The following is a 13,050-nucleotide window of genomic DNA, read 5'->3' as shown; positions in this document are numbered from 1 at the left end:
ATAAAAGTTGAATGGAACATCTTCATTTTTCTTTGGAAGAACATTTCAAATGAGCTTGTTCAAAGAAAAACAAGCGTTGTAATCGAGGTTTTCTGGATCACTGCTACAGAAGGCGTCCCTAATTTTCTGGTGAACGTAATTCCAGCGGGGGTTTGCCGAGTTTGCTCTGGAATAGCTCATATCAATCACGTGACGTCCCTTTATTATATATAGGACCCCTTTTGCATTCTATTCATTTACATTAACACACATTCAATTACCGGTAAATATATATACTTCGTATACTTTGTCTTTTCATTTCCGTCTCGTCTCATGTTTCAGGACAGCGCATAAAAATGGAGCGCCTGAGTCTACCAAACACGTGGGCACCATTATACTAGGCTTGTTTGTCTTGTAATGTTTATTTGTTGCCCCTCCACAGCAAGCAGCTGCAATTGGGTAACATTCGTCACAACATTTTACGATTTGCATCAAATATTCACCATTTACCATTCAGTTTTAGTTACATTCGACTTAAGTGCAAGCTAGCTTTGAAAATAATCACAGACTTTGTTTTTTAAAGGAATTTGATAAAAAACAATGCAATTAAACCCCTGATATCGTCTGCAGTTTGACTGACACGTGCGTATTGTAATAATGCCCAATCTATACATGCATTGAAGCAAGTATTATGCGTAGCAAACAAGATCTTTAACCAATATTGTAACTCGACTCTTGATCACTTACACGTTATTTATTACATATTTACCTTGGCCACAGCCATTTTGAGTTTCGAGCGACGAAAGTTTTACCAACGGATATGAAGGTAAATGGATATTGTGTGTCCATTTATTCATCAAAATAGGCAGGTCGGGTGTAATTAGAGTAATTGAAAGTGACCAGGTGTTTAATCAGTTGCTTTCAATTTTTTTCTTCTTCAAAAACATCCGATAGTTACACAAAATATCTCAACAATATGATTTTTTTTCGAACTCACGAAAATCAAAAACAGTCGGAGAACAATTTTTTGATAATACCTGGATCGGAAATTTCCAACTCGAAATTAAATCTTCTCTTCTATAAATGTAACTACCGCGATTCTACGGCATCTTGTGTAAGCTTTGACGACACACCTGTCAAATTTGACATATTCAACAATTATAGATTTGTCAATGTTGCTATGCGTCAATGTGTTAAAATACAATTACATTTTTAACCGCCGCACATCTAATCTTAACGTACCTTGCATAAGATAGTTTTAGGTCTTTTTAGCTCTCTCACTCCTCGTCCACTTCTTTCTCTCACGTTCTCTCTCCCTTTTTCCCCGTCCTCTCTTGTTCTTGTTGTTTTGGTCTCTTTTTGGTCGTAACAATTGATTCATTGTTCACTAATAATTGCAGGGAGTTTAACAGTAGGGTAGCTTAAATTAAATAGTCATCTATACGTTGAAATAACATTTCGTAAACTCTCCAAAAAGCTATTTGAATTCTTCCTTTAAAAATGAAATTTGGAATTACACATACATTCGCAACTACTAACAATTCTCTACAACTCTCTTTCAATCTCACCATAAACTTTCTTTCAGCAGGAATGTTTATACACTAACGTCGACGAACGTTGCTAATAACATTCGCTGATTCGTTTTCTTACAGAACATATTGACTAGCTTGAGAGTGATCTAAAGCATCGTTTGAAAAGAACGCAGGCGCTCACACCATGCACATCGTAAGACAGGCAAAGCAGTGAGGTATTGTCACTGCATGACTTCACATTGCAATTGATTGTGGTAGAGTGAAGAACTCTTACCACTGCTTGTTGATAATTTCCGCTGCGACTAATAAGCTTGATACGCACTATAAAAAGATGCTCTACCTCCCTCATGCAACTCACATTGTGAACAACCACCGGAGCCTATACACGTGGAGCTAACTCAACTGTCGTCAATTTAACTCTAGTATCGATATATCTCACACAGGAACTCTTCTCGACTGAGTAACAAAACCACCTGTACTGTGTTATCGGGAGTTTGATATTTTTGGAACTGATTTACTGTTGACTTAATGTGAGTTACGTATACGGAGGAAATACTTATTTGAATTTATGCCAATGTTTGATCCGTCATTATTTGGAATGTCTATGCTTTAATTGAGATACGAAGAACTGGTAAGTGATGATAACATTTAATCCTTCTGTTTTGCAAGTTGCTGTGTTCGTGTATTGGCACAATGGCAAAAGGCAACTTATATAATTGCCTTGTACATCTTTGATATTGCACTTATTGGAAAAGATACGTGTCGTATCCACTCAAAATTATAAGATTGAGCATAAGCCATGTCATATGATAATAAAAGCAAAAATCGGGACGTATATACAATGACGACTCAGAATTATTATGATACATCTACAACACCAACTTTGAGATATATTGTTTTGAGTTTTGGGAAGCATTATAAAATATATAAAGGCAAGAAAAAAATAATGCTGGCATTGCAATTGCATAGCAGAGCTATTAAAGACTAATTGTGTAAGAGATTTATGAGAGAGCTTCCCGAGGGAACTTTGGATTATGTGTTCAAAAGCAAGATAAGCTGATTTATGTTAGAGAGTAACTCAGATGATATAAACTGCACAGCACTCTTAAGTGTATTGATCGAAATAGGGAAAATTTCATTATGTAAAATGGCATTAGAATGTATTGAAATGCCAAGGAGAAGAAATATGCAGACACCTCCGTTCAGGGAGCTAAGGTGTCTCGAATCTGTGAAATAGTATCGTTTATCATTTATTGATACTAGTATCTTAGTTGCTTTTCGCCTGACAGTAATATTATTACTAAGTTTAACAAAACGAAATATTATTTCAAATACAATAATATTTTAAGATATTGAACACGCAACACTAGCAATACAACATAAAATCTGTGGAAAAAATATAATTGACTCATAATATAAAACGCGATGGTAAAATGTTTCCAAATATTGCGACTAGTATCATACACAGCTTAATCAATAATTTGGAATCCTTGCTTATGATTCTTTGGTATATAAAATAAGTAATATATAAATAAAAACAGCTTGCAACAAAATACTACACAAGTCATTTAGTATATATTTCTGTTATATAATTCAGTGTAATGGAATAGATTGCTACGGGAATTCATACTTTAGTTTGTTGTTTCTAGACTACAGGGTTTAATGTTACTTTACTTTTTTTACATAATGAATGTGCATATGAGATCGATCAAATGAAGCAAGCCCTCGAAATGTGTCCAGCTGCAACAGAAACAACACCAACAGCACCTCAATTAGTATGTAGTCACGGAAAATAGAATAATGATCAAACGAAATTGATCGAATGTTATTGCTCTCTGTCTCCGCTTAAGAGCAAACCATCGAGAGAACTCAGACATACAATAAGTTTTATGTAGCGGTTGTTGAAATACAGGAGAGCTTTAACCGTTTTGTAAATATACGACGATTTTAAAGAACCATTGAGTTCTTTAAAGTGCATTCAAACTCTCCGCTGTAAACGAGATTACATTTGCAATACAACTCCCGTGTCTTCTCATGTGATATCTAGACCATTAAATTGCATCCTTTTCAGGGAAGATGATCACAAAGTCTATAATGTCTATAGTCCATTATACATCTTGTGCTTGGGTAAGCTTCATTTATTTGATCTGATATATATCGCGCGGTCATTGTAACATATACACTTGCCCTTGGCTGAACCTGTTTAACGCATCCCCTAATATGTAGCTCTAAACGAATACATTGACAAACAAAACATACGTTTTTAAATCCATAACACTAACTCGGCGTGAGTAAAATGATAGAAAATGATGGGCTGATGATAAAAGATGAAATGTAATTAAGAATAATAAAAAGATAAAATGTAACATTGGAAACAATTTTTAGATCAATCATGTAAGATTTCGAATGGAATTTCACCACTGCAACTTGGCTTAAAAGTATTTTAGATGCTGTTACCTGAGGGTTGACACGTAACTCAAAAATACGATACGATATTGCATACCTTACAGTACATACTTCGGACACAGGTAGACAGACATGCACACACCCAAACATACAAACAACGGTACAATCCCACCCCCACATAAACACACCATGACACATACCCCACACACCCCCCTCCAACTCCACCCTCCATACCAACGCATTACAATTCTTCAAACATAAAAGTGCATTAAACCTACGGGAAAATGCCCGTTCATAACGTGTTTTAATCCATAGACAACCCGCTTAAAACATGTAACATATGTGAGTATGGTTAACATATGAATAGACGGGTTACTAATGCAACCAGTCTCACCAGCATCATAACCACAGACATCCCCTAATACCTTATGTATCTAATGGATATACCATAAAGAACTAAACACAGAGAAAGAGGACGCCATAGAGCCACACGTGTAACGTTATGTATAGATAATTATTTATGATGAAACCTTTTGCGAGTATTGGTTAAATAGGAATTTATAAGTAAACAGGGTCACGAGTAGTGTTACCAACATCGCTACAACTAAAAACAAAAATTATAGCGCATGAATATCACATTAAGAATGTTAACAAATATGAAGACTCCGTAGAGCCTCATTCGTAGCTCTATCAATAATACGCCATATTACATTGTCACATTAGATCGAAAGGTGTACTTGCATAAAACGGAAATAGTATTTGTCAAGCAAACAACGAGAGTTGCAAAGGTTTTCATGTTAAGTCTCAGCATTTTATTAACACAATAACGTTTACAAACAGAACACAAACAAGTACGGATTGAATATTTGGTTTGTACTTATGGAAGTTTATTATAAATCCATTCAATTTTCCAAAACAATATCCGGGCAGGTGAGGAACAATTAAGAGGTACACTTTATATCCTTTCAAGATATTTTCACTTTAAGACAATTTCGGTTCAATTTATCGAGCCCAAGTGAGTGCCTACCCAGTATCAGGAAAGTGTACGATACTTTCAATGTTGCATTGGCACATATTGGCAACTCCTAGAAACACATTGATAAAAAGTAATATTATCTTAGTTACTTTTCGCCTTACAGCAATGATTACTAAGTTAAAAAGACCCGAAATGTAATTTCAAATACAATAATATTTTAAGATATTGAACACACAACATTAGCAATACAACATAAAATCTGTGGACAAAATATTGTTGTCTCTTATAAAATGCAACAGCAATATTTTAATGTTTTCAAATATTTCAAGTAGGCCTATCACATACAGCTTAATCATTAATCTGAAATCAAATGCTTATGATTTTTAGTATACAATATACAACTCATTTAGTATGTATTTCTCAGTGTATATAATTTAGTGTAATGAAATAGATTGTTACTGAAATTCATACTCTAGTTTCTTGCTTTTAGGCTACCGGTGATGGTTTTTACTTCATTTACCTGTTTTACATAATGAGTGTGCATAAGAGATCGATCAAATGGAGCAAATCCTCCAAAGGTGTCCAGCTGCAACAGAAACAACCCCAAACAGCACCTCAATTAGTATGTACTCACGGAAAACCGTCCTGTATATCATAGAATGATGATCACACGGATGACAGTACGTAAATTGATCGAATGTTATTACTCTCTGTCTCGTCTGAAGAGGAAACCATAAAGAGAACTCAGACATACAATATGAAGTTTTATATAGCGGTTGTTGAAATATAGAGAAGTTTTAACCGTTTTGTAAATATACGACGAAGTTAAAGAACCAATAAACTCTTCAGTCTTCTCATGCGATATCTAGACCATTAAATTGCATAAGATTCGAGGAAGATGACCATAAAGTCTATAATGTCAATTATCCATTATACATCTTGCGCTTGGGTAAACTTCATTTATTTGATCTGATATACATCGCTCGGTCATTGCACCTTATACACTTGCCCTTACCTGAACCTGTTTAACGCGTCCCTAATTTGTAAGTCTAAACGAATACATCGACAAACAAAACAAAATAAATCCATAACACTAACTCGGCGTGGGTAAAATGATAGAAAATAACGGGCTGGTGATATTTGAAAATTAAAATAAAGTAGATGAACTGTAATATGACGAATAATAAAAAGATAATGTAACATTGGAAACAATTTCTATATCAATCATGTAAGATTTCGAATGCAATTTCACCACTGCAACTTGGCTTAAAAGTATTTTAGATGGTGTTACCTGAGGGTTGACACGTAACTCAAAAAGTACCATACGATTGCATACCTTACAGTACATACTTCGGACACAGGTAGACAGACATGCACACACCCCAACATACAAGCAACGGTACAACCCCACCCCACCCCACACCCACATAAACCAGGTTCACAAAAGGGCATTAAACCAACGGGAAAACGCCCGTTCATAATGTGCTTTAATCCATAGACAACCCGCTTATAACATGTAACATCTGCGAGTATGGTTAACATATGAATAGACGGGTTACTAATGCAACCAGTCTCACCAGCATCACAACCACAGACATCCCCTAATACCTTATGTATCTAATGGATATACCATAAAGAATTAAACACAGAGAAAGAGGACGCCATAGAGCCCCACATGTAACGTTATGTATAGATAATATTTATAATGAAACCGTGCGAGTGTGGTTTAAAAAGGAATAAATAAGTGAACAGAGTCATAAGAAGTGTTATCAATAACACTGAAACTAAAAAACAAAAAATATAGCGCATGAATATCACACAAAGAATGTTAACAAATATGAAGACTCCGTAGAGCCACATTCGTAACTCTATCAATAATACGACATAATACAATGTCAAATTAGATCGAAAAGTGTACTTGCCTAAAACGGTATTAGTATATGTCAAGTAAAAAAACGTTTTCGTTAGAAACAATGAGAGTTGCAAAGGTTTTCATGTTGAGTCTCAGCATTTTAACAGAAAAATAAACGTTTACAAACAGAACACAAACAAGTACGGATTTAATATTTGGTTTGTACTTATGGAAGTTTATTATAAATCCATTCAATGCTCCAAAAATATCCGGGCACATGAGAAACAATTAAGAGGCACATTTTATATCCTTTCAAGATAGTTTCACTTCAAGACATTTTCGGTTAAATTTATCGAGCCCAAGTCAGTGCCTACACAGCACCAGGAAAGTGTACGATACTTTCAATGTTGCATTGACACAGACTCGTTAGGAACTCACTAGAAACACACTGATAAAAAGTACACTCATAACTCAAGATATTTCTATACTCAGTGCACTTTGCAACTTGACCTGTGTAACTTGTTAGCAGATTCAGTTACACCATGAAAGAAATAGAAGTTGTTACATATTGTAATTACTGTCCATATCTGGACTTGACCAAATTTATTACACAGTATCCCTATGGGCAATGGTGTGCCTTATTGGAAACTGTTAAACTAGATGAAATAGCCAGGTTGAATTCAATTTTAGATTCTCTTGCCGTCTATTGAAAAATATTAAATTATGAACTTAAAGATCCTACTTATTATGAAAAATTTAATAGTGTATCGTATATTGAAAAAAAATCTATCTACGAGGGACTTGCAATAAGTCAGCACCCCATTTACAATCCGAGTTCGAGAAGAAGCGGCACCTGGATACTTCACATTAGTTGTTATCGCATACATGAAAAATTCCATTAACCCTAACCCTACCCGAGGTTTTTTGGCTATCGGAAGGGAAAGAAGGAACGAAAAGGAGAGAAGATGAAGAGGAAAGTCACTTGGCACCCCCGGGATTCGAACCTCGGACCCCTCGCATGCCACGCAGAAGATCCCCAGCATGTAGCTACACAGGTGACGTTGGCCCGGCCAACGATTCCCTGGGGTATATATGACTTGGTCTGATTGCGTCATCAAGTCCCGTGGAATGCATGCACGCAGAGCGGTTTTAATAGTGAGCTTTAGTGAGTCCTAGTTCTGTTAGGGTTAAGGAAGGCATATAGGGAAAATATGCATGGTCATTAACCCTAACCCTACCCGAGGTTTTTGGCTATCGGAAGGAAAGAAGGAACGAAAAGGAGAGAAGATGAAGAGGAAAGTCACTTGGCACCCCTGGATTCGAACCTCGGACCCCTCGCATGCCACGCAGAAGATCCCCAGCATGTAGCTACACAGGTGACGTTGGCCCGGCCAACGATTCCCTGGGTATATATGACTTGGTCTGATTGCGTCATCAAGTCCCGTGGAATGCATGCACGCAGAGCGGTTTTAATAGTGAGCTTTAGTGAGTCCTAGTTCTGTTAGGGTTAATCTAAATCATGATTAAAAACACTGATAATATCTTCACAATTTGTTAATCGATCTCTGTGTGTTATTTGGTGTTATGCATTGTGTCTTGATTAACTCCTGACGGCGATTTGCCAACATCATAATCTTATGAGTATCATTTTTTTTTCCAATATTTTTATTGTAACCGGTATCACGAACCGTATTCAAAGTATTAACAAACCATATCAACTGTCTTATCGTATAATTATCTAGGATGTGTACGTATAATCTAAGCAATTAATCAACGAATAGGTAAACAAGCTGTTGCAGGATGTACATTATTTATGGGCTACTGTTTGTATTTTGTGATATTAAGTTAATTCAAATGAATTGAATTGAATATTTAAATAATTAATCTGACTGAAGATGATAATGATGATAGTGATGAAGATGTTTAATTTTACAAACGTTACATGGGTTATAAGTTATGGCTTATAACATCATATTCAACGGAGCATACCAGAATATTTCAGTGAATGTGCATTCAATATTACTTTTGAGTAAATGCGGAACAAGTTTGAAATACACTTTGAGATAGAGGGCGCATATTACAACAGTTAGCCGAGTAGCAGTTGGAGCATTAGCAGTATTTAAGGTTTATGACCAGTTTTATACTGAGATTAGTTGGAAATTGTATTAGAATTTTGTCAGGTAATTAAGTTATTTCCGTGTGAGCTATGAAACATCAAAGGATGTTTGTCTTGCTTTGGGTGATAAATGCTTCTAGAATATTGAGATTCGAAGAACTGGTAAGTGATGATAGCATTTAATCCTTCTGTTTTGCAAGTTGCTGTGTTCAGGTGTTGGCACAATGGTAAAATATGTCTTTTACAAATGCCTTGTACATCTTTGACATTGCACTTTATCGGAAAAGATGAGTGTCGTATCCACGCAAAATGATAAGATTAGCATCAGCCATGTCCTATGATAATAAAAGCAAAAATGGGGACGTTGGTGCAATGACGACTCACAAGTATGAAAATACATCTTAAACAGCTGGATACTTCACATCCTTCTTTTTAGGTATATAAACCAACTTTGAGTACTATTCTGAGCCTCTGGAAGCATTATAATTTTTTTTTAAGCAAGGATTTTTGAGAGAGATTCCCGATAGAATTTTGGATTATGTGTTAAAAAACAAGCTAAGCTGAATTATGTTAGAGAGTAACCCAGAGTACATTAACCGCACAACACTCTTAAGTTTATTGATCGCAATAGGGATCATTTTATTATGTAAAATGTCATTAGAATATATTGAAATGACAGGGAGAAGAAATATGCAGACATCTCCGTTCATGACTTAGGCTAAACTGTCTCGAATCTGTGCAATGGTATCATTTAGTATTATCTTAGTTACTTTTTGCCTGGCAGTAATGTTATTCTTAAGTTTAACAAAACGAAATATAATTTCAAATACAATAAAATATTGAACACGCAACACTAGCAATACAACATAAAATCTGTGGAAAAATACAGTTGACTCATAATACAAAACGCGACAGTAATATTGTAATGTTTTCAAGTATTGCGACTAAGTATTAATTAGTCCTTAATCTGGAATCAAATGCTTATGATATTTAGTATACAATAGAAACAGCTTGCAACTAAATACTACACAACTTCTCATTTAGCATGTATAATTTTATAATGTTTTATAATTTAGCGCATTGAAATAGATTGCTACGGAATTCATACTCTAGTTTCTTGCTTTTAGACTACCGGGTTTGTTTTTACTTCATTTACCTGTTTTACGTAACATAATGAATGTGCATAAGAGATCGATCAAATGAAGCAAGCCCTTGAAATGTATCCAGCTGCAACAGAAACAACCCTAACAATTAGTATGTTGTCACGGAAACCCGTCTAGTATATCATAGAATGGTGATCACTCGAAATTGATCGAATGTTATTGCTCTCTGTCTAAGCTTATGACCAAACCATCGAGAGAACTCAGACATACAATATGAAGGTTTATATAGCGGTTGTTGAAATATAGAGAAGTTTTAACCGGTTCTCCTTTAAGTGCATTCAAACTCTCCGCTATTAACGAGATTACATTTGCAATACAACTCTTGTGTGTATTATGATAACTAGGCCATTAAATTGCATCAGATTCAGGAAAGATGACCACAAAGTCTATAATGTCAATTGTCCATTATACATCTTTTGCTTGGGTAAACTTCATTTATTTGATCTGATATACATCGCGCGGTCATTGTACCTTATACACTTGCCCTTGCCTGAACCTGTTTAACGCATCCCTAATCTGTAGCTCTAAACGAATACATTAACAAACAAAACACACATTTGTAAAAAATCCATAGCACTACCTCGGCGTGAGTAAATTGATAGAAAATGATGGGCTGGTTATGTTTGAAAAAAAAAAGATGAACGGTAACATTAAGAATAATAAAAAAGTTTAGAAACAGTTTCTAGAATAATCGAATATTCATTCATATTTTATTTTCATCAATCATCAAATTGAAACTAGTTCTTGCAATAGGTTAGCACCCCATTTGCAGTCCGAAATGTCTTCGTGAAGAAGCGGCACCTGGATACTTCACATTAGTTGTTTTCGCACACATAAAAAAATTCCTTTAATCTAAATCATGATTAAAAGTTTAGTTTCCAACATCATAATCTCATGAATTTCATATTGTTTATTTCAATATTTTTATCGTAACCAGTTTCACAAACCGTAATCATAGCAATCAACCATAGCAACTGTAGTATTATATAATTATCTAGGATGTGTGTATGTAATATCTAAGCAATTAGGTTTAAACAATAAACATCTGTTGCAGGTAGTACAATTTTTGTTATATTGAATTCATTATTAATTTACATAATTAATCTGATTGAAAATGATAATGTGATGAGGATAATGGTATTGTCTGTCTGTCTGTCTGTTTGTTTGTTTGTTTGTCTTTCCTTCCATAATGTGTCATGTCTTTTTCAAAATAGCATTTCGGTCCCACTGACAATATCATAATGTTTTCTTTCCTAATAATATGTATACTATATGAGTAGATAACCAAATAATTCACTTCATGAGAATCACCAGCACAATCAGGTGGTGGTGGATGCGATATCGCCATTTTGACGTCGCCATTGGATTAACACGTAATCATGAAATCTTCACAAACAATTCTAAATTTGTTATGTGGTGTCAAAGCAAAATTATCTTACTCTAAAACCGTTGGGGTTCGACAAAGTACCCCACTGTAAGTATGTTGTTTTTCAATTTAAAACTGCTAACCGTCAATTTTGAATGGGGCTGTCAGCCTTGCACAGTGTCAACACCCTGTATTATATATAAATATTTTTTTCATAGCTCCATACTCCGTTGGTGAAATCAATATTTTATTGTTGACAGATAAAAAAAGTTTACATATGCATTGTGAAATACAGGTGTGATCGAATATTCAATACAAGCACCTGGATTTTAGGTGAATGGGCTATTTGTGTTCCTTTATATAATTGTAATTCTCAAAATTATATATATCTCAATTTTAACTTACGATTTAAAAATCGTTACGCCAAAAATGCAGTAAAAATGTATCCAGAGCCAACAGCAATGGTCGCTAATTAGTGTATTTAATTTCAAGTTAGTGTATTAAAAACAAAACCTGTGGTTTACCTCAAAACAAATCGATTTCCTTGTAATAGCAACACCATATGGGATACTAGAGCATGCGCAAATCGTAATAATTTGTAGAATAGAACTTGGTGGTATCTCACATGATAGTCGTACTATGCTTAGCCTGAGTCGCTCGGCCTATCTCGAACAAAATCGCCATGCGTAGCTATTCAAAAACGAGAGGATTCGCCGTACTATCACGGCCATTTTTGACACGACGATATAGGGATGATGACGCTATGCCTTGTATTTTCGCCAGCCTCGAACGTCACGTGTTGCGTGTCCTATGCCGCCTGAGCACAATTGTGATAAGTGATCTCGCCTTACTACTATCCTTACTACAACATTCTTTGTTATGTCATACACCGGATCCTAGAAAAACATCTGTAAATTAATGGAAAGTCTCGTTTCAATTTCAACGATCTACTTATTTCATGTGAGACCATTTTCAAACGTTACACTGGGTATACGTGGTGGCTTCTGGAGGTTATATGGAGAATGATCAACATCATATTCAACGGAGCATAACGGAATATTGCAGTTTGCGATAAAAATATAAAATATTGTGCCGTATTACTTTTGAGGTAAGAATTTAAGAACAAGTTTGAAATACACTTTGAGAAAGAGGACGCACTGCATTACAACAGTTACTCAAGTCGCAGTTGGAGCAATAACAGTATGTAAGGTTTATGACCAATTTTACACTGTGACTGGTTTGAATTTCTTTTTTCAAACATTTGATTAAAATTATGTCAGGAAGATAGGACAGTCTTATGTTAAGTTATTTCCGTGTGAGCCATGAACCACGATTTTTGTTTTGCTTTGGGTGATAAGTGCTTCTAGAATATTTTCAAAACCTTTTTCATTTCTCGCAGTTTGTCTCTGCTTAACTTTAAGTGTAACAATATAATCAATAGTTGTTGTTTTTCTTTTTACTTCGATCTAATATCGGTTATTGATATCAATCTCCAAATATGCACGATCTTTTGTCTCAAAAACACACATACCCTGTCCCTGATGCTATTACTCATGTGCTGTTCTGTTGAGAGATATAAATGTCGGTAAAGTTTGTATGCGTTTTTGGCATGTATCATGTCCACAAGTATTTTACATGTAGTATTGCAACAAATATGTAA

At 35.0% G+C, this 13,050-nt stretch overlaps 1 protein-coding gene across 3 annotated transcripts in view; it reads left to right on the top strand.

Moving 5' to 3' along the window:
- Nucleotides 1-1,771: 1,771 nt before the first annotated feature.
- The window catches only part of LOC140148261 (allatostatin-A receptor-like), a 195,537-nt gene continuing 184,258 nt past the window's right edge, over nucleotides 1,772-13,050 (top strand). For 2 of the 3 annotated variants that reach the window (XM_072170156.1, XM_072170155.1), the window contains exon 1: nucleotides 1,772-2,142. The gene's annotated coding sequence lies outside the window, so the exon portion shown is untranslated. Of the gene's footprint in view, nucleotides 2,143-9,004; nucleotides 9,024-13,050 lie in introns of those variants that run through there. The other variant, XM_072170157.1, reaches the window with a different exon arrangement.

This window comes from Amphiura filiformis, chromosome 3 (genome assembly GCF_039555335.1).
Source record: "Amphiura filiformis chromosome 3, Afil_fr2py, whole genome shotgun sequence".
Taxonomy (NCBI): Eukaryota; Metazoa; Echinodermata; class Ophiuroidea; order Amphilepidida; family Amphiuridae; genus Amphiura; species Amphiura filiformis.
Note: the sequence above shows the minus strand (reverse complement) of the source record. Positions and strands in the feature narration are given on the sequence as shown.